The sequence below is a fragment of the Rutidosis leptorrhynchoides genome, chromosome 4 (genome assembly GCF_046630445.1).
Source record: "Rutidosis leptorrhynchoides isolate AG116_Rl617_1_P2 chromosome 4, CSIRO_AGI_Rlap_v1, whole genome shotgun sequence".
NCBI classification, from domain to species: domain Eukaryota; kingdom Viridiplantae; phylum Streptophyta; class Magnoliopsida; order Asterales; family Asteraceae; genus Rutidosis; species Rutidosis leptorrhynchoides.
In genome coordinates this window covers 33,909,747-33,934,851 of record NC_092336.1, presented here as the reverse complement: position 1 = coordinate 33,934,851, position 25,105 = coordinate 33,909,747, and positions in this window count along the sequence as shown.

The window sequence follows — 25,105 nt, the reverse complement described above, 5'->3', positions numbered from 1 at the left end:
ATGATAGTAACAATAGAACCATGGTTAAAGGTGGGTGTGTCATCCACATTTGCCTCGGGTTTAGGTCAACGACACTTGCAATCAAATAGTCGATTTACTTTTGATTTCCAAAGCAAAGTGCACATTTGAAAGGTGGTTTAAAGTCTCACGTGACTATGAAAATTTAGATCCTTAAGGAAATTGGATCTTTATGAAAACATTTGATCTTTTGAAAATTCATTCTAGCTTTTACCCTAGATAAGTTTTCTGATTTAACCCACCATTGGTGTTGCAAAATATATTTGTGGATCAATATTTTAGCTAAAACTTTTAGGTTCATGTAATCCACTGCTAACCCTGTATCGGAAAGCACACATCCAGTTTACTTGTTCCGTATATTACCTTTCGGTAGACTACCGTCCGGTTGTAAAGGCAAGCGATGAACAAAAAACTGTTAAGGCAATGTCTAATGACATGCTTTTGATTATGGTCTACATCGTGTCGAATTCAATTACTATCCTATGTAGGAGAAATAGTAAAGATCACCCTATAATTTTTCGGTCTGGCACAAGGTCCTGTTTTCGACCATGCTATGCAACCACCGTTCTTACGGTTGACACCCAATTTGGTTCAGGTGACCTAATAAATTCTGATGAATTCTCAGGATTTTACATTCAATGGTAATGAACGTATTGAAAATAGGGTTTCAGAAAACAAATCGGTTTTAATTTGATCAAAATATTTTCTCGTTCATGCTCGAGTTTAGATATCATCGAATTCCATGAGTTTGAATTCTCAATCTTTAAGGTCAATCTCAAGGATTGAGTAATATCAGTCTTAAAAGCTGATTTTTAGTCTTTAAGGAGATTATCCTTTCTGGGGGTCTGATTCATTAGTCTTATCAAGCTAATTTGCATGGCGCCCTCCCCATTTTACGAGACAGATCCTCTCATGGTTAGGATAAGTCTGACCACATGGCGACCCTGTTTGATGCTGAGGTCTGTATATTTCTAGCTGATTTTCGAGAAAAACTTTTCAAGGTTTTTCGTAGACTCTACAACTGGTCTGGACGACAACTTCTTGACCTAAATCAGAAAACGCGTTTCTTTTTCGGAAGACTTTACTTCCTTTTTAATGATGGAATTGATTCATCGTGTAGATCCATCTTTTCTTTCAAATGTATAACAATAAACTGGGTAAAACAGTTAATTTAGTCCAAAACAAAAGCACCTGCAATAACTTTACAGAAACATGTGATATATAGTTTTTAATTGAATAACTTGGTACATTCTCCCCACACTTAGTTTCTTTCTTTGCCTTTTTATTCTCCTTTATTCCATTTTAAATTAATTCAAGCGTTTTAGGGTGTTTCTCAATTTATGTCCTTTCTGAGGTAACGACAATTTCGGTATTAACACCTAGTTTTCATCGTTCATAAATATGAATAAACATGATTTTGAATTCATTTAGTTGAAATTTTTTTCAAATTTAAACCAAGTGTAAACCCGATAGAATTTATAACCCTTCCCCACACTTGAGATCATGCAATGCCCTCATTTGCATGAAATCAGACTATAATTATAATTTCGTGAGGGTGATTAGTGTAGAAAAGTGATTAGAAATACCCAGTTTGTAATTACAAAGGTCGTCAAATGATAGATGGCGCGCCTCATTGTTCATTCCTTTTGTTGTTTTATCACACATGTTTTTCTTCAAAACGGTTGCTTTTCTGAACTGTTTGCTAAACTTTAAAAATGCGTCTTTTACCCTAATTTATCATGCATCGAGTTATGCACTAACCCGAACCCCGTATTAAACGTTAAGTGTGGTTAGACTTCCCCACACTTAGCTGACGACATCTGGAGTCGGTAGAATAAGTTCCACGAATTAAAATAGTGAGCCAGTTATTTACATCTCGGGTGGTGTATAATATATTAATGGGTTTAAATTTTAGATCCACCCGATCGTCACTACTTAATTCTTTTTTAAGTGTAGCTTTTAGTAAATGGATATGTATCTTTTCTGGTTCTTGGTCAAATGGATCGTTATACACCGACATACATATTTCTATAGGGTGGACAATTCCTAACATTTCCTTCCGTTCATTCTCGGGATCAAAGGTTTCACCTCTATTACCCAATTGGGTGAAATCCGAGGTGTCAATATCTATTACAGCTCGTAGTTCAACTTCGGTAGATGACTCGTCTATTGAGAATATTGGGTTGGAAGGTTGTGAGATGGTGAAATTCGAGATCGAAGCAAATTCTTCTTCTTTAACAGTCCTTATCTATAACGACCCGTCCTAATCCATCTGGACGAATACATTACATTTGGTTACATCGCGAGGTACTTGACCTCTATATGATACATTTTACAAACATTGCATTCGTTTTTAAAAGACAAACTCTCATTTCATCGAAAGTTGACGGCATGCATACCATTTCATAATATATCGATATATAAGTGACTTAATAATAATCTGAATGAACTCAACTACTCGAATGCAACGTCTTTTGAAATATGTCATGAATGACTCCAAGTAATATCTCTAGAATCATCAAATGCACAGCGAAAGATTTCTTTCATACCTGAGAATAAACATGCTTTAAAGTTTCAACCAAAAGGTTGGTGAGTTCATTAGTTTATCATAATCATTCATTTTCATCATTTTAATAGACCACAAGATTTTCATTTTCATTTCTCATAAATATACGTCCCATGCATAGAGACAAAAATAATCATTCATATGGATTGAACACCTGGTAATCGACCTTAACAAATTGCATATAAAATATCCTCATCATTCCGGGACAACTTCGGACATGATAAATTTGTCATCATTCCGGGAAAACTTCGGACATGATAAATTCGCCATCATTCCGGGAAAACATCGGACATGATAAATTCGCCATCATTCCGAGAAAACATCGGACATGATAAATTCGTCATCATTCTGGGAAAACATCGGACATGATAAATAGGGCATATTCGATTTCGATAATTCAACCATAGAATGTAGTTTCGATTACTTGTGTCTATTTCATAAAATAGTTATAAAAGTATTTCATGTATTCGCAGTTCAAAATATATTTCAAAAGCATTTAATAAAGCAGTTGTAAAAACAGCGCATGTATTCTCAGTCCCAAAAATGTAAAGAGTAAAAGAGAATCAAATGAACTCACGCATATAAATATTGTAAAACAGTTATTAAAACTATGCATGAATTTACAGTCCAAAATGTAATGAGTAAAAGGGAGCAAATGAACTCACCTAATGTCTTTTGTAGTAAAAATACATATGACTATATTGAACAATGCAGGGTTGGCCTCGGATTCACGAATCTATATCATTTGTATATTTATTAATATTCATAGTTGTAATTGAACACATATATATATAAATGTATTAGTTATATTATTTTTATGTTTTATATATATATATATATATATATATATATATATATATATATATATATATATATATATATATATATATATATATATATATATATATATATTATATGTTCATTTTGTATATAAAGATATTAGATTTTGTTATGTTATATGTGTTAAATATGTATATTTATGTATGTATTTAGTTTGTTTATCAAAACAGTAGTTCTATTATACTAAGTTAATATTAGTAAAAAAATAATAATGATAATAATATTAATAATACACATATGTTAATAATAACCCTATTAGTGATAGTAACAATGTTAATAATAGTACTTGTAAAAATATTAATTTTACTGTTTAAGATAGTTATAATATCAATGATTTACTAATAATAATAATAATAATAATAATAATAATAATAATAACTTTATTAAGAATGATAATACTAATAAAAATAATGATATTGTTATTATTGATATATTTGTTTAATAATAAATATAATAATACTAATAGTTACAAAAGTGTTACTAATACTAATATTAATAAGATTAATGATAACTTATATTATTTTCATAATGATAATAATAATAATATATTAATCCTAATCATAATTATAATAATAACAAAAATATAAATATTAGTGATAATAATAATAATTCTCATACTTGTATTTATAATAATATTACATGAGAATTTTATCATAATACTTATATTAATAATAATAATGCTAATAACTATAATATCAATACTAATAATAATAATATTAATAATACTAATGGTGATACTAGTAATAATTATGATATTCATAATACATAATAATAATAATGCTATAATAATATCAATACTTAATAATAGTACCACTAATAATAATATTAACAATAACAATTATAATGATAACAATAATAGCAAATAATAATAATAATAATAGAAATAAAAATAAAAACTTTATACCCTTAAAAGCTTTTGTCTAAAAAGAAATGCTCCAGACGGGACTCGAACCCATGACCTCTCGTTCAAACCCAAAACTCCCTAAACCATTCGTCTGCCGCTGATTTTCTATTATTATTATCACGTTATATTCTTTTGACTCATACTAACATTGTTTATTATTAATCATGGCAGCCCAATCAGAAAAGTAAGGAGCTCGGCCCAATTCAGTAACTGTCCAACATAATAGCAGTCGAATTGCAAGTTAACAAGCCCAGTCCACATGCCCAACATCTCAAGACAGCTTTTATAAAAAAAGAATTTCTTGCAGTTGCCTGGTTTCGAACCCCAGACCTCCAGTTCAAACCTCCAACACCCAACCATTCGTCCAGTTAAACTTATCTGAAGTTATTTCCCCCTAATTATTTAAAACCCGTATATCTCCTCCCTATTTCTTCTTCTTCTACCTTAAAACTAACTGTGACCAAAACAATTAAAATTGAAAATTACAACTTCGAATTAAAACGTGGTATTAGAATAGAATCAACCATAATTGTGTTCATTTTGGATTAACAACCAAAAAATAATAATAATAATAATAATAATAATAATAATAATAATAATAATAATAATAATAATAATAATAATAATAATAATAATAATAATAATAATAATAATAATAATAATAATAATAATAAAAAGAAAGAACATAACTGTTCGTGAAAAAAAAATTGTATGAACTCAACATTTGATTTTTAATTCACGATCGTTTTAGAAAATATTTATAACATGTATTGTGTTTCAAATGACTCATAGAAACTTTCTCAATCATTAATTTCAAAAGAATCGATCTATAAAATTTTAATTTGATGGAATAACACAGGTTTGACTTTTAATTTTTGAAGGTTTGACTTCAAAATTCATGAGTAATTTGAGAAATTATTGAATGAAAACTTACAGATAGTTCGAGCATATGATTCCTAACAAGACTGCGTTTATAGATTTTCAAGTTGTAATTGAATTCGTGGTTTGGCAAAATGTGACACAAGAGAGGAACCGATGGTTCCTTTTTCTTTTTCTTTTTTGGATTTCCTACGAATTGCAGTAGGTATATTTAGAATACAAGTGGTTGATATAATCGATGTTCAAATAATTGATTCCACAACAATAATCTATCAAAGTCTTATGGTAGGGTTACTAGAAATCGACATCTCTCACGGTTATAACAAAAATATAGATAAGGAACAAAGTTGAATCACATGTGGATAAATAAATAAAAAAATACACGTATACTATCCTTAGTAACATATGTAAGCAATATGTGTATTTATGTAATATTATATTATGTGATGCAATTTATAGCACAGTTAATATTTATATTTTTTTACGTATTTATTTAATAGAAATCTTTTATAGATTCATAATAACATATATATGTATATATATCTATATATATTTATTTTAACAGTAACTTAATTAACCTAATTATTACATTCCAATTAATTAAAGTATTCTTTATCAAATCATAATATTATATATTCTTATATTTATTTTTATATATTATATATACATATTTATTTACAAATAATTGTTCGTGAATCACCGAGAATAGTCAATGGTCAAATGTTTTCATATAAACAGTTTAAAATTCTTAGACTCAACATTACCAACTTTGCTTATCGCATTGAAAACATATGAAGATTAAGTTTTAATTTGGTCAGAAATTTTCGGGTCGTCACGGTACCTACCCGTTAGAGAAATTTTGTCCCGAAATTTGAGTGAGGCGGTCATGGCTAACAATAAAAATGTTTTCATGACGAATATGAGTTGATAAATAGAGTTTTATCATTATTGAGTAATACAGAGAAAACAATTCGATTATTCGAAACGTATGAGTGAAGTTATCACAAAAGAGTGAATTGAAGAAATAAAGTTTTGTCTTAACTTTTGATATTGTCTTGGTTGAATTTCGGAATTTAAGGGATTTAGATGAAATCTTCGTAATCTGAATACGATCTGATCCTTCGAGATTTAAGGAAATTAAGATCCTCTTTGGGTGAATGCGATAATCTGTTTCGATTGCCCTGTCGGATATTTCACTATAAATCCACTTCCTTCATTTCCTTATTTTCATAGTTCATGCCTTCTATTCTTTCTCCCTCAATTCAAATTTTTGTTTTCTTTCCTCGACTTTAAGTCAAACGAATAATGATCCAGAATTTGTAGGTATGAAGTTTCGAATGATCATGAATAATATTCTAAGAAAGAAAATGTAATGGCACGATCTTGATTGGTTAATTTATCAGAATTCAAGAGAAAAGATAGAACTATCAGAAAGGTATGTTCTTGATATGTTTAGAGATTATGTAAAATGTAAGAGTCGTGTAACATGGCACATGATGACGTTATAATCTGTGAATCATCACGTTCCATTAGAAACTCAGCATGACTTACTGTAATATAATCAAGTTGATCAAGTGTCATTATATTATACTAACTCATGCTTCAGTCCCCAACACTACTTCAATAACATTCATATTTTAAACTCGAAGGTTTCAGAATTTAGAAACTAAAATAGTTTCCTTTTATGATATATCACAGATAGCGCGGAGAGATATTTAATATCGGACAAGAATATTTATGAAGATATCTTCAGAAATATTGAGAATATTTATAATGAAAGATACGATGATATCTTAAGATTTTTGAATCAAATTGTGATGAAAAAAATTCATTCACAATGATTTAGAGTAAATGAGGAGTAAGTTATTCATTAAGGATTTCATCAGAAATAGAATCATCATGATCCTTTATGTACAAGTTTAGTCCTTGTGATTTGTTCAGAGTCTCCTTCATGGTTTGCTCAATCCGTTTTTCCAGTTCCAACTTTTCTGAGTTTTGCCAACACACTTATTCTTTATCTTTATATCTTCGACTGTTAAGGTCGTGTACAGTTTTTGCTGCTGTATTCAGCATTTTCAGAATTGAAGTATTGATTTGTAGACTGGGTGCTTTTCCGAATTTCAGAATGGAAGGTCATAATTCTAAGAGATAAATGTTATATGCATTCATATAACTGTTGATGTAGTAATGCTGCGAGATTCAAAATATTGATTGCTAATTCTCATTAATTGATATGGCAATTCTTGTTATAAGATGTGGATGAGTATATGGTAAGGTCTTAATGAACAACTACAATGGTTTTTTGAAGAGACTTAAGTCAATGAGTATTGAAGTTTCTGGTAAGTTCACTGCTAAGGTGGTGGAATATAAACGGTTCTCCGGTAACGATGATGAAGGAGTAATCTTTATAATAAAGTTTATTCGAATGAAAACTTGAAGCTGATTTGCTGGAGCTGTGACAAAATTGGCTAATTTGAAAAAAAATGCAATGTTATTTTCGATAATAACAACGCCAAAAGAGTTAACACAGATACGTGTTAAACGTTTACTCAGATTCCGAGTGTTCTCAGGTGCATAACTATATGCATCAATCTTTCTTTCCGTAGATGAAGTGCGGTTGGTTCATCCTCTCGTTTGAGGCATTTTCAAGAATCAGGAAAGGTTTGAACGTAGATTGTAATCTTCAAGATACAAATGAGGTTTAAGATGAGATCAAGTGGCAAACTTAAAGAATTGTTTAGTTTCATATGTTATAATCAATATTTTAATTCATTTTAATTGTCCAATGTTGGTAGTCCACAGTTAGTAATTCAATATTTCATATATAGTTTAATATACAATATTCGAATTAATTAATACGTATCGTGACCCGTGTACATGTCTCAGACTCGATCACAACTCAAAGTATATATATTATTTGAGAATCAACCTCAACCCTGTATAGCGAACTCGATCATTACAGCATATAGAGTGTCTATGGTTATTCCAAATAATATATATAGATGACATCGATATGATATGTCAAACCCTTGTATACGTGTCCCGATTTAAAGTGCGTAATATAAATAACAAAAATTAAATGACAATAAATAAAATTGCGAGAATTTAAATTGCGATAAATAAAATGTAATACAGAATTAACGGTTAGCTAGGAACAGTTAGCTAGGATTTTGTTAGCGTGGATTCTTAACAAAATTTTCTCATAGATAATTTGTTTGTTTCTAACAAATTTTATTTTGTCCAATGTTTTCTTCATTATGCCACTTGTTGAATTCTGGTAACTCAAACTCCAAATATGGAATTGAATAAAAATGTTTACTTGTGGTGAACGAATTCGTATATCTGTGGATGTAAGTAGGATAGTATATGACTGTTGAATTAGATTAGAAGAATGTACAGTGTAACTTATTAATGTGAAATCTAAATATTCCTCGAGTATTACCTACCCGTTAAAATATTTTCACCATTAACAGTTTGTACAAAAGAATTTTTAATTACAATTTTTATGAAAGCATATATACATATGTATTTCCTTCAGATGTAATCATGGATTTAATGAGTTAATATGATATTAATCTCATCCAATTTACGGTTAAAACTAGAATATATAATCTCTAAAACATTAGAGATTACATAATCGCCATTTAGAACGAAGATAAATGATATAGAACGATACGTAGAACGAAGATCATGCTTGGGGCATAGATTGTGATATTGTGGCGTGTGGTGTTGATGAAACAAGTGCTGTTGCTGGTGGTTCTGTTGATGTCGGTGATGTTGTTGAAGCTGGTAAGTTTTGGACCATATTCTCCAAAATCATTATTTGGGCGCGAAGTTCGTTGACTTCTTCGATTACTCCAGGATGATTGTCGGGCGGATGAATAAGGTTCAGAATTTGAGATAGTATATAATTATGGCGAGATATTTGGGTAATGAGGGTGAAAATGGTGTTTCGGATTGGTTCGTCGATGAGTGCTTCAGGTTCATCGCCAAGAGGTGAATTCGGTTAGTGGAAAGGATCGCCTTCTTCTCGTCTCCATTGATTAAGTAGGCTACGAACTCATCAGATGAATTGGGGATGGATGATTGGTTGATTCATTCTGGTGACACTGCTTTCGGAGCTTAGGTGAAACTCCATATCGGAATAGCGGTTGGAATAACTATCAGATTAGCTTATCGGAATCCGAGGGACTTGAACTGGTTGAGGGATCCATCTTGTACGATCAAGGAATTGATTCTCGATATGAAATAGATTATAGGACTTAGATTGATATTCCAAAATCCTATAAGTTATGGAGGAATTTGCGAAATATTTCAGGCAAAGTTTACAGTAACAGATACGCTAAGATATGAATTTTGCCTATACACTATTCATGCAGTCGATGCAGTAAAACGTGTCTAGACTAAGATTATTAAGTAGATAATTCTCTAAGAATGATAAGCAGATAATTTCTGACAAGAAATGATAAGCAAAACTTTTCACATGCAGACACGGTCGAAGTCCAGACTTACTAATGTATCTTAACGACTATCTGTTAGACACACTAATGCAAGACCTGGTTCGCTAAGACCACGGCTCTGATACCACCTATAACAACCCGTCCTAATCCATCTGGACGAATACATTACATTTGGTTACATCGCGAGGTACTTGACCTCTATATGATACATTTTACAAACATTGCATTCGTTTTTAAAAGACAAACTCTCATTTCATCGAAAGTTGACGGCATGCATACCATTTCATACTATATCGATATATAATTGACTTAATAATAATCTTGATGAACTCAACTACTCGAATGCAACGTCTTTTGAAATATGTCATGAATGACTCCAAGTAATATCTCTAGAATGATCAAATGCACGGCGGAAGATTTCTTTCATACCTGAGAATAAACATGCTTTAAAGTGTCAACCAAAAGGTTGGTGAGTTCATTAGTTTATCATAATCATTCATTTTCAACATTTTAATAGACCACAAGATTTTCATTTTCATTTCTCATAAATATACATCCCATGCATAGAGACAAAAATAATCACTCATATGGATTGAACACCTGGTAATCGACCTTAACAAATTGCATATAAAATATCCTCATCATTCCGGGACAACTTCGGACATGATAAATTTGCCATCATTCTGGAAAAACTTCGGACATGATAAATTCGACATCATTCCGGGAAAACATCGGACATGATAAATTCGCCATCATTCCGGGAAAACATCGGACATGATAAATTCGCCATCATTCCGGGAAAACATCGGACGTGATAAATAGGGCATATTCGATTTCAATAATTCAACCATAGAATTTTGTTTCGATTACTTGTGTCTATTTCATAAAACAGTTATAAAAGTAGTTCATGTATTCGAAGTTCAAAATATATTTCAAAAGCATTTAATAAAGCAGTTGTAAAAACAGCGCATGTATTCTCAGTCCCAAAAATGTAAAGAGTAAAAGGGAATCAAATGAACTCACGCATATAAATATTGTAAAACAGTTATTAAAACTATGCATGAATTCACAGTCCAAAATGTAATGAGTAAAAGGGAGCAAATGAACTCACCTAATGTATTTTGTAGTAAAAATACATATGACTATATTGAACAATGCAGGGTTGGCCTCGGATTCACGAACCTATATCATTTGTATATTTATTAATATTCATAGTTGTAATTGAACACACACGCACACACACACAGATATATATATATATATATATATATATATATATATATATATATATATATATATATATATATATATATATATATATATATATATATATATATATATATATATATATATATATATATATATATATATATATATATATATATATATATATATATATATATATATATATATATATAAATGTATTAGTTATATTATTTTTATGTTAATAACACACACACACACACACACACACACACACACACACATATATATATATATATATATATATATATATATATATATATATATATATATATATATATATGTTTTATATGTTCATTTTGTATATAAAGATATTAGATTTTGTTATGTTATATGTGTTAAATATGTATATTTATGTATGTATTTAGTTTGTTTATCAAAACAGTAGTTCTATTATACTAAGTTAATATTAGTAAAACAAAATAATGATAATAATATTAATAATACACATATGTTAATAATAACCCTATTAGTGATAGTAACAATGTTAATAATAGTACTTGTAAAAATATTAATTTTACTGTTTAAGATAGTTATGATATTAATGATTAACTAATAATAATAACTTTATTAAGAATGATAATACTAATAAAAATAATGATATTGTTATTATTGATATATTTGTTTAATAATAAACATAATAATACTAATAATTACAAAAGTGTTACTAATACTAATATTAATAAGATTAATGATAACTTATATTATTTTCATAATGATAATAATAATATTATATTAATCATAATTATAATAATAACAAAAATACAACTATTAGTGATAATAATAATAATAATTCTCATACTTGTATTTATAATCATATTACATGAGAATTTTATCATAATACTTATATTAATAATAATAATGCTAATAACTATAATATCAATACTAATAATAATATTATTAATAATACTAATGGTGATACTAGTAATAATTATGATATTCATAATACATAATAATAATAATGCTATAATAACATCAATACTTAATAATAGTACCACTAATAATAATAATAACAATAACAATAATAATTATAATGATAACAATAATAGCAAATAATAATAATAATAATAATAATAATAATAATAGAAATAAAAATAAAAAATTTATACCCTTAAAAGCTTTTGTCTAAAAAGAAATGCTCCAGACGGGACTCGAACCCATGACCTCTCGTTCAAACCCAAAACTCCCTAAACCATTCGTCTGCCGCTGATTTTCTATTATTATTATCACGTTATATTCTTTTGACTTATACTAACATTGTATATTATTAATCATAGCATCCCAATCAGAAAAGTATGGAGCTCGGCCCAATTCAGTAACTGTCCAACATAATAGCAGTCCAATTACAAGTTAACAAGCCCAGTCCACAAGCCCAACATCTCAAGACAGCTTTTATAAAAAAAGAATTTCTTGCAGTTGCCTGGTTTCGAACCCCAGACCTCCAGTTCAAACCTCCAACACCCAACCATTTGTCCAGTTAAACTTATCTGAAGTTATTTCCCCCTAATTATTTAAAACCCGTACATCTCCTCCCTATTTCTTCTTCTTCTACCTTAAAACTAACTGTGACCAAAACAATTAAAATTGAAAATTACAACTTTGAATTAAAACGTGGTATTAGAATAGAATCAACCATAATTGTGTTAATTTTGGATTAACAACCAAATAATAATAATAATAATAATAATAATAAAAAGAACATAACTGTTCGTGAAAAAAAAAATGTATGAACTCAACATTTGATTTTTAATTCACGATCATTTCAGAAAATACTTATAACATGTATTGTGTTTCAAATGACTCATAGAAACTTTCTCAATCATTAATTTCAACAGAATCGATCTATAAAATTTTAATTTGATGGAAGAACACAGGTTTGACTTTTAATTTTTGAAGGTTTGACTTTAAAATTCATGAGTAATTAGAGAAATTATTGAATGAAAACTTACAGATAGTTCGAGCATATGATTCCTAACAAGACTGCACTTATAGATTTTCAAGTTGTAATTGAATTCGTGGTTAAGCAAAATGTGACACAAGAGAGGAACCGACGGTTTTTTTTTTTTTTTTTTTTTTTTGGATTTCCTACAAATTGCAGTAGGTATATTTAGAATACAAGTGGTTGATATAATCGATGTTCAAATAATTGATTCCACAATAATAGTCTATCAAAGTCTTATGGTAGGGTTACTGGAAATCGACATCTCTCACGGGTATAACAGAAATATAGATAAGGAACAAAGTTGAATCAGATGTGGATCAATAAATAAATAAATATACGCGTATACTATCCTCAGTAACATATGTAAGCAATATGTGTATTTATGTAATATTATATTATGTGATGCCATTTATAGCACAGTTAATATTTATATTTTTTTATATGTATTTATTTAATAGAAATCTTTTATAGATTCATAATAACATATATATGTATATATTTCTATATATATTTATTTTAACAGTAACTTAATTATCCTAATTATTACATTCCAATTAATTAAAGTATTCTTTATCAAATCATAATATTATATATTCTTATATTTATTTTTATATATTATATATACATATTTATTTACAAATAATTGTTCGTGAATCACTGAGAATAGTCAATGGTCAAATGTTTTCATATAAACAGTTCAAAATTTTTAGAATCAACATTACCAACTTTGCTTATCGCGTTGAAAACATATGAAGATTAAGTTTTAATTTGGTCGGAAATTTCCGGGTCGTCACATTATCGATCCCACCACTTTGGTCTCGGGGGTAAAATTTTCAACGTTATCGTTTTCCCAAGAGTACCAATTTGTCACCCTTACTTCTTCTTCATCCATTGATGGATCAATGATTTCGTCGGTAGAGGCTAATGTGTCGATATGTTGTGAAATTGGTAAGACTGAATAAAAAGTATCATCGGGATAATTGGTGATTTCGGAGCTCTCGAATTCATCAAAATTCGATGATATGAGATTTTCTTGCACAATACTCCTCAGATCAACAGGTGTGTAGTCTGATAGAGTTTCAGCTTGCCTATTTTCAAACTCTCTCATTTGTTCATTTTGAGCGTCAAATTCTTCGAGTTTGACTTTCATATAATCTAATAAATTTTCAGACACATAATTTTCCTCGTCCTCTAGTTGTTGAGTTTGGATATATTCTTGGGAATAATCCCAATTTGAATTGTATTTCTCATAATCATTCCATTCAGGTTCCATGGGTGCGTAATTTTCCATAGGAACGTAATAATAACATTCCCATGTTGAATGATAATCTCCACATATTTTACAACCAGTTATTGTTTCGTCATTCGTGATCCAAGATTGACCGAATGAATTATCATCAACACTCGTTTGAGAGTATTGATTTAATTGATTTCGCATGTCATAAAGAGTTTCCAACATATTCTCGAAATTTTCCATAATACTTATTACCAAATTTTAGCTACAATGTGGTGCATTTACTAATTATCCTATTAGATATAAAACTAAAAATTATATAAGTTATCAAATTAATAGATTTTTCTGCTTTTGCCCACATTTCGAATAGCCAATAGATGCAGCAGGTAGCCAGGACCCTTTAAATCGGAAGCCCACAACTCGCCACTAACAAATCCAACTATTACTACGAAACAGAAAATTGGCGTCTATTAATTTAATCGCTTGCAATAATTTTTTGTCAAAATTTAAAGATTTAAAAAAAAATCTATGTACTATGAACTAGTGCGTAGAAACGAAAAAGAAAAAGTGCGTCGAAAAACGTTGAAAAATAAAAATAAGAAAGAAAAAACATCGAAACTTAAAAGTCTAAAAACTAAATCTAAAAAGTTGCGCCTAAAGGTATTAAAGCTTAAAGGAATTCTATATCCAAGATGGCAATTACTTAACAAGGCACTAAAACTTATTAAAAACTAAAGCGATAAGCGACGTCGTAAAATTCTAAAGCACCTAAATCTTAATCTAAAGAAAAAGCACTTAAGGGATTTTACGGCAAAACCTAAAAATCTAGAAATATAAAATAAAATAACTACGGCAAAAATAAGTTAAAACTAATTACGAACGATAAATATACAATTTACTAATTAAACGTTTAAAAAGATACAAAATATAAAAAAATAAAATTTAAAGTTATAAAAATACAATTTTTATAAAAAAATATTATTTTTATATTATTATTTTATAACAGTATTAATTTATAAACTAATAAAACTAATTAAAACTTAAAATACAAAATTAATTAAAACTAAAACTAACTATTATTAAAATATACCCTAATTCAAATTAATTAATTATAATTATTATTATATCGTAACCCTAATTCGTACGACTAAGGATCAGAACCTATCAGAAGACCTCATGCGACTGCATGAGATTTATACACTGCAGCCATGTGATTGCATGGTATGCAGGCTCAGTTCAATGCAGGTTCAAAAAAAAGCAGTTTCAGTTTTTTTTTAATTTTTTTTTACAAATGAAAAGATAGATAATCTAAATAAAAATACTTTTTAAAGACAATCTTAAAAATATATATATATATAATTTTTTTTCTTTTTAAGTTTTTAACACTTATGATTAATATAAAATATTTTTACAAAATAAGAAATTATATATTTTTACAAAAATATAGTTTTAATAAATATAGCCTTTTTCACCGAGTCCCCGGCAGCGGCGCCAAAAACTTGATGTGTGCAGCGGTGTATAAGAAATACTATTATATTTTACTACGAAATACGACAAAATATTACACAAGTTTTATATAATTTATTTATAGATGGGATATACATAAACCTTGCTACAACACTATAGGCAGTGTACCTAATCGTAGAGTAGTATAGTTTTTAGTAAGTCCGGTTCGTTCCACAGGGAGACGGTTTATTTTACAATATATTTTTATATAACTATATTTGTATATATATATATATATATATATATATATATATATATATATATATATATATATATATATATATATATAAATATATATATGATTGATATACATAAATTATTGATTGTATGTATATTATAATATATAAAATGTATAAATATTAAACATTCAATATGTGTATATATTAAAAATAAATAATTACAAGTTTGAATATAATTGTTATATTAATAGTATTATCATTACTTTCATTATTAATATTAATATTAATATTAATATTATATTTGTATTATTAATATTATTACTCCTGATATGAAATTTGATACATTCTTATTTGATATAATATTATTAATACTAATTGTTGTCATTATTAATATCATTATTATTATTATCATTAATAATATTATTATTATCAATTTTATAGTTATTGTCATTATTATTATTAATTATTACTAAATTTATCCTTCTATTAAAACTTCCCCTATATTTTTTATGAATATTATTATATCAGTATTTTTATTACTCTTTATTATTTAGAAATTATCATTATTACTATATTAGTATTTTAGTATTATTAATATAATTATTGATCGTTAATAGTAATTACAATATATAAAAATTTGTTATATAACATGTAATTTTGTTTCCTATCAATATCATCTTTACATTCCTTTCCTGTATCTGATTGAGTACCATGTCAAATTCAGTTTAGGATGCAAACAAATTCCGTTTGCAGTCATTTTCTACTTTTAATTATATTTTATTTTATTTTTGTTCTTTCTTCACTGTATTGATTCCATTGTCGACACCCACATCACTCTACTTTTGTTTTCTGCTATCTATCCATATCTATCACCATCTATCTGTAGTTAAATATCTTCATCTATCTATGATATAGATATACATACACATGTAAATGATAAGAACACACTTCATCACCATTACTATGATCTCTCTTCAAACTCTCTAACTTCTCTATTTTTTTTTTCTTAGATTCGTGAACCTCATCACCCCAATAAATTCGTGTTCTCTGCAACTCTACAATATCATCACCAAACTACCACCTTCGAACAACCGCCATTAAGTTGTGTAAGTTTCCTGTTTTGATTTCCACTATCACCTTTCTTTCTTTTTGAATAACTAGAACAAAGAAATACGTACACCAACTTAACCCATCTTCTTCATCACATCCGCCATCAAGAATCACTTTCTCCTTCACCTCTCCTTTTCTCTCTCATTATTTTCTCTCTTTTATTTTATACTTGAACCACCACCCCAAACAAGCTTGTGTTCATTTAAGTTTATTCAATCACCACCATCTTCAACTATGTAAACAACCGCCATCATTGAAACAACCCACCACCACTTTTGTTTACTTTATCGAACCCGCTGCTACAATATTACTATGACTCATTAAACAGCTACATTTAGTTTTCGGTTTCCCACACAAACCCCATTATTGTAGCTACTACTAATGAAACATTTAAATCATCTCATTTGCTGTAAAGCTAACATAAATAAAAGAAAAATCGTGAAAGTGATGTTAATAATGCTATGAGGAGAGCACGTTTCATTTTTTTTCCATTATTTTTCATAAGATGGCCGACAACCACTACAACCATTAACCCCACTTGAAGACTTTGAGCTATATTTTTTTTTTATCCTTTAGTGTCGAGTACCACCATAAATTGCGGACAAAATAATTGGACTGAGGATTATTTTGGGCCGAGAAGTTCAATTAGTTATTGGGCCTTATACATATCTAATTTAGAATTAGTTCTAGTCTGGCCCAAAATGTACTTGGACCTTGTTACCTGCCGACTCGAGACTGCTACTTCATATTCTTTTTATTTCTTTTCCTAATTGCAACGAAGAAGAAGTACAGTGAGGTCATAGAGGAAGTTGTTAGACGAAGTTCACAGTATAATATTGACGATGGAAGAATGATATCATGATTAGATTATGATGATGAAGTAACGAACGAATGATGATAGGATGAGGATAATGGTATGATGTTTATGATAGTGACTAGCATGATGTCGATAAATATTAAGATGATGATGATAATAAAGATTGAAATGATGTTGATGATGATTGTGTTAGATGATGATGATAATTAGGAAACAGAAAACGGAATTAAAAGAACTAGTTTGGGTATTAATAATAGGAATGGAAGTGCAGCGTAATGGTTTACATTATTATTGGGTTAGCGTGACGTCGCGGGTTCAAACCCGGACTTGGGCATTCTTTTTTGGGCAACTTCTTTGAGGTAGTTACTTATTACTCATTATTATTAAGATAATTATTATTATTAACATCATAACACAATTAAATAATATTACCATTAATGTTATTACTGAGTATTATCAGTAAGTATTAAGAGTATTATTAATATTATTATTATTAACAGAGGCATTATGATCATCACTAAGATTACAATTATTATTATAATTATTTTGAAAACAATACAAATTACTATTTTCATTAACATTAGTATTAGTATCATTTTTTATTATTATTAGTATTATCGTTATTAATAAAGTTATTATTATTATTATTAATAAATATTCAGTTTCAAAACTATCATTTTAACAAACAAATATTTTGTATATAAAAAATATACATATTTCATATACATTATATATATTAAATCTAATAACATTGTTTACATAAATATTTACATATAATAAATTTTTGATTTAAAAATGTAATACTAATTATATAGATATAAATGTATTAGTATAACTATATGTATAAATATTAATATACAAAATATATATATATATATATATATATATATATATATATATATATATATATATATATATATATATATATATATATATATATATATATATATATATATATATATATATATATATATATATATATATATATATATAACCTTTGAAATAACAAATATATTATTAAATTAAATAAATTATACATAAATTAGTTAAATACTATTACATGTTAATTATATACGTTAATATATATATAAATGATATAGGTTCGTGAATTCGAGGCCAACCCTGCATTGTTCAGTATCGTCGTATGAATATTTTTACTACAAAATATTGTAGGGTGAGTTCATTTGATTCCCTTTTACTCTTTACATTTTTGGGACTGAGAATACATGCGCTGTTTTTACAAATGCTTTATTAAATGCTTTTGAAATATATTTTGAACTGCGAATACATGAAATGCTTTTATAACTGTTTGACGAAATAGACACAAGTAATCGAAACTACATTCTATGGTTGAATTATCGAAATCGAATATGCTCTTTTTATCATGTCCGGAGTTTTCCCGAAATGATGGCAAATTTATCATGTCCGAAGTTTTCCCGGAATGATGTTGAATTTATCATGTTCGAATTTTTCCCGGAATGATGTTGAATTTATCATGTCCGAAGTTTTCCCGAAATGATGTTGAATTTATCATGTCCGAAGTTTTCCCGGAATGATGTTGAATTTATCATGTCCGAAGTTGTCCCAGAATGATGAAGATATTCTATATGTAACTTGTTAAGGTCGATTACCAGGTGTTCAATCTATATGAATGAATTTTATGCATGATGTTTATGGGTAATGGGAATATTAAATCTTGTGGTCTATCAAAATGATGAATTTTACTGTTTATGATAACCTATGAACTCACCAACCTTTTGGTTGACACTTTTAAAACATGTTTATTCTCATGTATGAAAGGAATCTTCCGCTGTGCATTTGCTCGTATTACATGGAGACGTTCATGGCATATAGAGGTCCGTTCATCGCAATGGTACCAGATGTTATTGTATTCGTCCAAGAGAATTGGGACGGGGTATGACATGTGGTATCAGAGCGGTGGTCTTAGCGAACCAGGTCTTGCATTAGTGTGTCTAACTGATAGTTGTTTAGATGCATTAGTGAGTTTGGACTTCGACCGTGTCTGCATGTCAAAAGTATTGCTTATCATATCGTGTCGAAAATTTTCTACTTATCATTTTCAGTCTCAACACGTCTTATTGCAATTATCGCATAGATGGTGTACAGACGAATTCATATTTCATCACATTAGAACTTGTCTGACATGTTCCCTTAATTTTCTCCGTAATCTATGGGATCCTTTGTACTATATATAGGTATTCTATGTAATTAGAATATCATCCGATATCCGAAAATCATTTCATATCAAAAAATCTTTTATCTGACTGTACATGATGGAACCCACAACTAGTTCAAATTCCTCGGATTCCGACAGCTATTTCGATATGGATTTCCACTCGAGCTTCGAAAGCAGTGTAATCGGAATGGATCAACTATTTAGCCATCATCAATTCTGGATGAATTGGGGATGGGTTTGTAGTCGACTAAATCAATGGAGACACAAAGAAGGCGATCTTTTCCACCCACCAACCTGCACACTTGGCGAAGAACCTGAAGCACTTAACGGCGAACCAATCCGAAACACCATTTTTTAACCTCACTTCCAGGGTAGCTCGTCATGATTATATTCTATCAAAAATTCTAAACCTTATTCATCCGCTCGTTCTGACCAACAATCATTCTGGAGTAAATAGAAGAAGTCAACGAGTTTTGCGCTCGAGTAGTGGCTTGGGAAATTCTGGTGCAAAAACAAAAATTTACCAGCTTCAGCAACATCACCGACATCAACAGCACCATCAACATCAGCACCAATACCGCCAACAACACAAGCCTCAACATCGCACGCCTCAACATCACATTCTTTACCTCGAGCATAATCTTTGTTCTACATCTTATTCTACATCATTTATCTTCATTCTACCTGACGATTATGTAATTTCTAAGATTTCAGAAATTATGTACTCTAGTTCTAATGGTAAATCAAATGAGTTTAATATTATATTGACTCATTTAAATCCATGATTACATCTGAAATATATATATATATATATATATATATATATATATATATATATATATATATATATATATATATATATATATATATATATATATATATATATATATATTCATAAAGATTGTAATTAAAAGTTCTTTTGCATAAACTGTTAATGGTAAATATATTTTAACGGGTAGGTAATACCCGAGGAATATTTAGTTTTCACATTAAAAATTACACTGTACATTCTTCAATTCAGATTCAGCTATCAATAGTAATACTGCCCAAATCCACACATATACGTATCCTATGACGCCCCGTACTAAATCAACATGTATGGATCATCAACAATAGGATCATTACAAGGTCAAACACTATATGCGTTTTCAAAACAAGTTTGCATTCATGACAAAAGGTGACGTCATAACAAATGTCACATGTTTTACAACCAAAAGTATGCTTCTATGAATAGAAGCAAAGATAATAGTACGTGACCCTTAGGTCATTACAAATCATGGTTTCAAAAGTAAATAAGTTTGAATGCAAATAAACATTTCATGAGGTGACAACTGAAATGTCCCGTTCTTATTGATTAAAAACGTTCCATATTAATTGATTTCGTTGCGAGGTTTTGACCTCTATATGAGACGTTTTTCAAAGACTGCATTCATTTTAAAACAAACCATAACCTTTATTTCATCAATAAAGGTTTAAAAAGCTTTACGTAGATTATCAAATAATGATAATCTAAAATATCCTGTTTACACACGACCATTACATAATGGTTTACAATACAAATATGTTACAACAAAATAAGTTTCTTGAATGCAGTTTTTACACAATATCATACAAGCATGGACTCCAAATCTCGTCCTTATTTAAGTATGCGACAGCGAAAGCTCTTAATAATCACCTGAGAATAAACATGCTTAAAACGTCAACAAAAATGTTGGTGAGTTATAGGTTTAACCTATATATATCAAATCGTAACAATAGACCACAAGATTTCATATTTCAATACACATCCCATACATAGAGATAAAAATCATTCATATGGTGAACACCTGGTAACCGACATTAACAAGATGCATATATAAGAATATCCCCATCATTCCGGGACACCCTTCGGATATGATATAAATTTCGAAGTACTAAAGCATTCAGTACTTTGGATGGGGTTTGTTAGGCCCAATAGATCGATCTTTAGGATTCGCGTCAATTAGGGTGTCTGTTCCCTAATTCTTAGATTACCAGACTTAATAAAAAGGGGCATATTCGATTTCGATAATTCAACCATAGAATGTAGTTTCACGTACTTGTGTCTATTTTGTAAATCATTTATAAAACCTGCATGTATTCTCATCCCAAAAATATTAGATTTTAAAAGTGGGACTATAACTCACTTTCACAGATTTTTACTTCGTCGGGAAGTAAGACTTGGCCACTGGTTGATTCACGAACCTATAACAATATATACATATATATCAAAGTATGTTCAAAATATATTTACAACACTTATAATATATTTTGATGTTTTAAGTTTATTAAGTCAGCTGTCCTCGTTAGTAACCTACAACTAGTTGTCCACAGTTAGATGTACAGAAATAAATCGATAAATATTATCTTGAATCAATCCACGACCCAGTGTATACGTATCTCAGTATTGATCACAACTCAAACTATATATATTTTGGAATCAACCTCAACCCTGTATAGCTAACTCCAACATTCACATATAGAGTGTCTATGGTTGTTCCGAAATATATATAGATGTGTCGACATGACAGGTCGAAACATTGTATACGTGTCTATGGTATCTCAAGATTACATAATATACAATACAAGTTGATTAAGTTATGGTTGGAATAGATTTGTTACCAATTTTCACGTAGCTAAAATGAGAAAAATTATCCAATATTGTTTTACCCATAACTTCTTCATTTTAAATCCATTTTGAGTGAATAAAATTGCTATGGTTTCATATTGAACTCTATTTTATGAATCTAAACAGAAAAAGTATAGGTTTATAGTCAAAAAATAAGTTACAAGTTGTTTTTGTAAAGGTATTCATTTCAGTCGAAAGAACGACGTCTAGATGACCATTTTAGAAAACATACTTCCACTTTGAGTTTAACCATAATTTTTGGATATAGTTTCATGTTCATAATAAAAATCATTTTCTCAGAATAACAAATTTTAAATCAAAGTTTATCATAGTTTTTAATTAACTAACCCAAAACAGCCCGCGGTGTTACTACGACGGCGTAAATCCGGTTTTACGGTGTTTTTCGTGTTTCCAGGTTTTAAATCATTAAGTTAGCATATCATATAGATATAGAACATGTGTTTAGTTGATTTTAAAAGTCAAGTTAGAAGGATTAACTTTTGTTTGCGAACAAGTTTAGAATTAACTAAACTATGTTCTAGTGCTTACAAGTTTAAACCTTCGAATAAGATAGCTTTATATGTATGAATTGAATGATGTTATGAACATCATTACTACCTTAAATTCCTTGGATAAACCTACTGGAAAAGAGAAAAATGGATCTAGCTTCAACGGATCCTTGGATGGCTCGAAGTTCTTGAAGCAGAATCATGACACGAAAACAAGTTCAAGTAAGATCATCACTTGAAATAAGATTGTTATAGTTATAGAAATTGAACCAAAGTTTGAATATGATTATTACCTTGTATTCGAATGATAACCTACTGTAAGAAACAAAGATTTCTTGAGGTTAGATGATCACCTTACAAGATTGGAAGTGAGCTAGCAAACTTGAAAGTATTCTTGATTTTATGTAACTAGAACTTGTAGAATATATGAAGAACACTTAGAACTTGAAGATAGAACTTGAGAGAGATCAATTAGATGAAGAAAATTGAAGAATGAAAGTGTTTGTAGGTGTTTTTGGTCGTTGGTGTATGGATTAGATATAAAGGATATGTAATTTTGTTTTCATGTAAATAAGTCATGAATGATTACTCATATTTTTGTAATTTTATGAGATATTTCATGCTAGTTGCCAAATGATGGTTCCCACATGTGTTAGGTGACTCACATGGGCTGCTAAGAGCTGATCATTGGAGTGTATATACCAATAGTACATACATCTAAAAGCTGTGTATTGTACGAGTACGATTACGGGTGCATACGAGTAGAATTGTTGATGAAACTGAACGAGGATGTAATTGTAAGCATTTTTGTTAAGTAGAAGTATTTTGATAAGTGTATTGAAGTCTTTCAAAAGTGTATAAATATATATTAAAACACTACATGTATATACTGTAGTGACCCGAACTTTTCCATGTTTATATATATTAATTGAGATTGATATTTACATGATTAAATGTTTCCAACATGTTAAGCAATCAAACTTGTTAAGACTTGATTAATTGAAATATGTTTCATATAGACAATGGACCACCCAAGTTGACCGGTGATTCACGAACGTTAAAACTTGTAAAAACTATACGATGACATATATATGGTTATATATATAGTTAACATGTTTTTATTATAAGTATGTATCTCATTAGGTATTTTAACAATGAGTTATATACATAAAAAATGAGACTATTAATTTAAGAAACTATAAAATGATATATATAACGATTATCGTTATAACAACGTCTTACTAGGTACATATGAATCATATTAAGATATTGATACACTTTGTTAATTATATTAAATGATAAGTAAATATATTATTAAGTGTATTAACAATGAAATACATATGTAAAAATAAGACTACTAACTTAATGATTTCGAAACGAGACATATATGTAACGATTATCGTTGTAACGACATTTAACTGTATATATATCATACTAAGATATATTATATATCATAATATCATGATAATATAACAATTTAACATCTCATTTGTTATAATAAATAATGGGTTAACAACATTCAACAAGATCGTTAACCTAAAGGTTTCAAAACAACATTTACATGTAACGACTAACGATGACTTAACGACTCAGTTAAAATGTATATACATGTAGTGTTTTAATATGTATTTATACACTTTTGAAAGACTTCAATACACTTATCAAAATACTTCTACTTAACAAAAATGCTTACAATTACATCCTCGTTCAGTTTCATCAACAATTCTACTCGTATGCACCTGTATTCGTACTCGTACAATACACAGCTTTTAGATGTATGTACTATTGGTATATACACTCCAATGATCAGCTCTTAGCAGCCCATGTGAGTCACCTAATACATGTGGGAACCATCATTTGGCAACTAGCATGAAATATCTCATAAAATTACAAAAATATGAGTAATCATTCATGACTTATTTACATGAAAACAAAATTACATATCCTTTATATCTAATCCATACACCAACGACCAAAAACACCTACAAACACTTTCATTCTTCAATTTTCTTCATCTAATTGATCTCTCTCAAG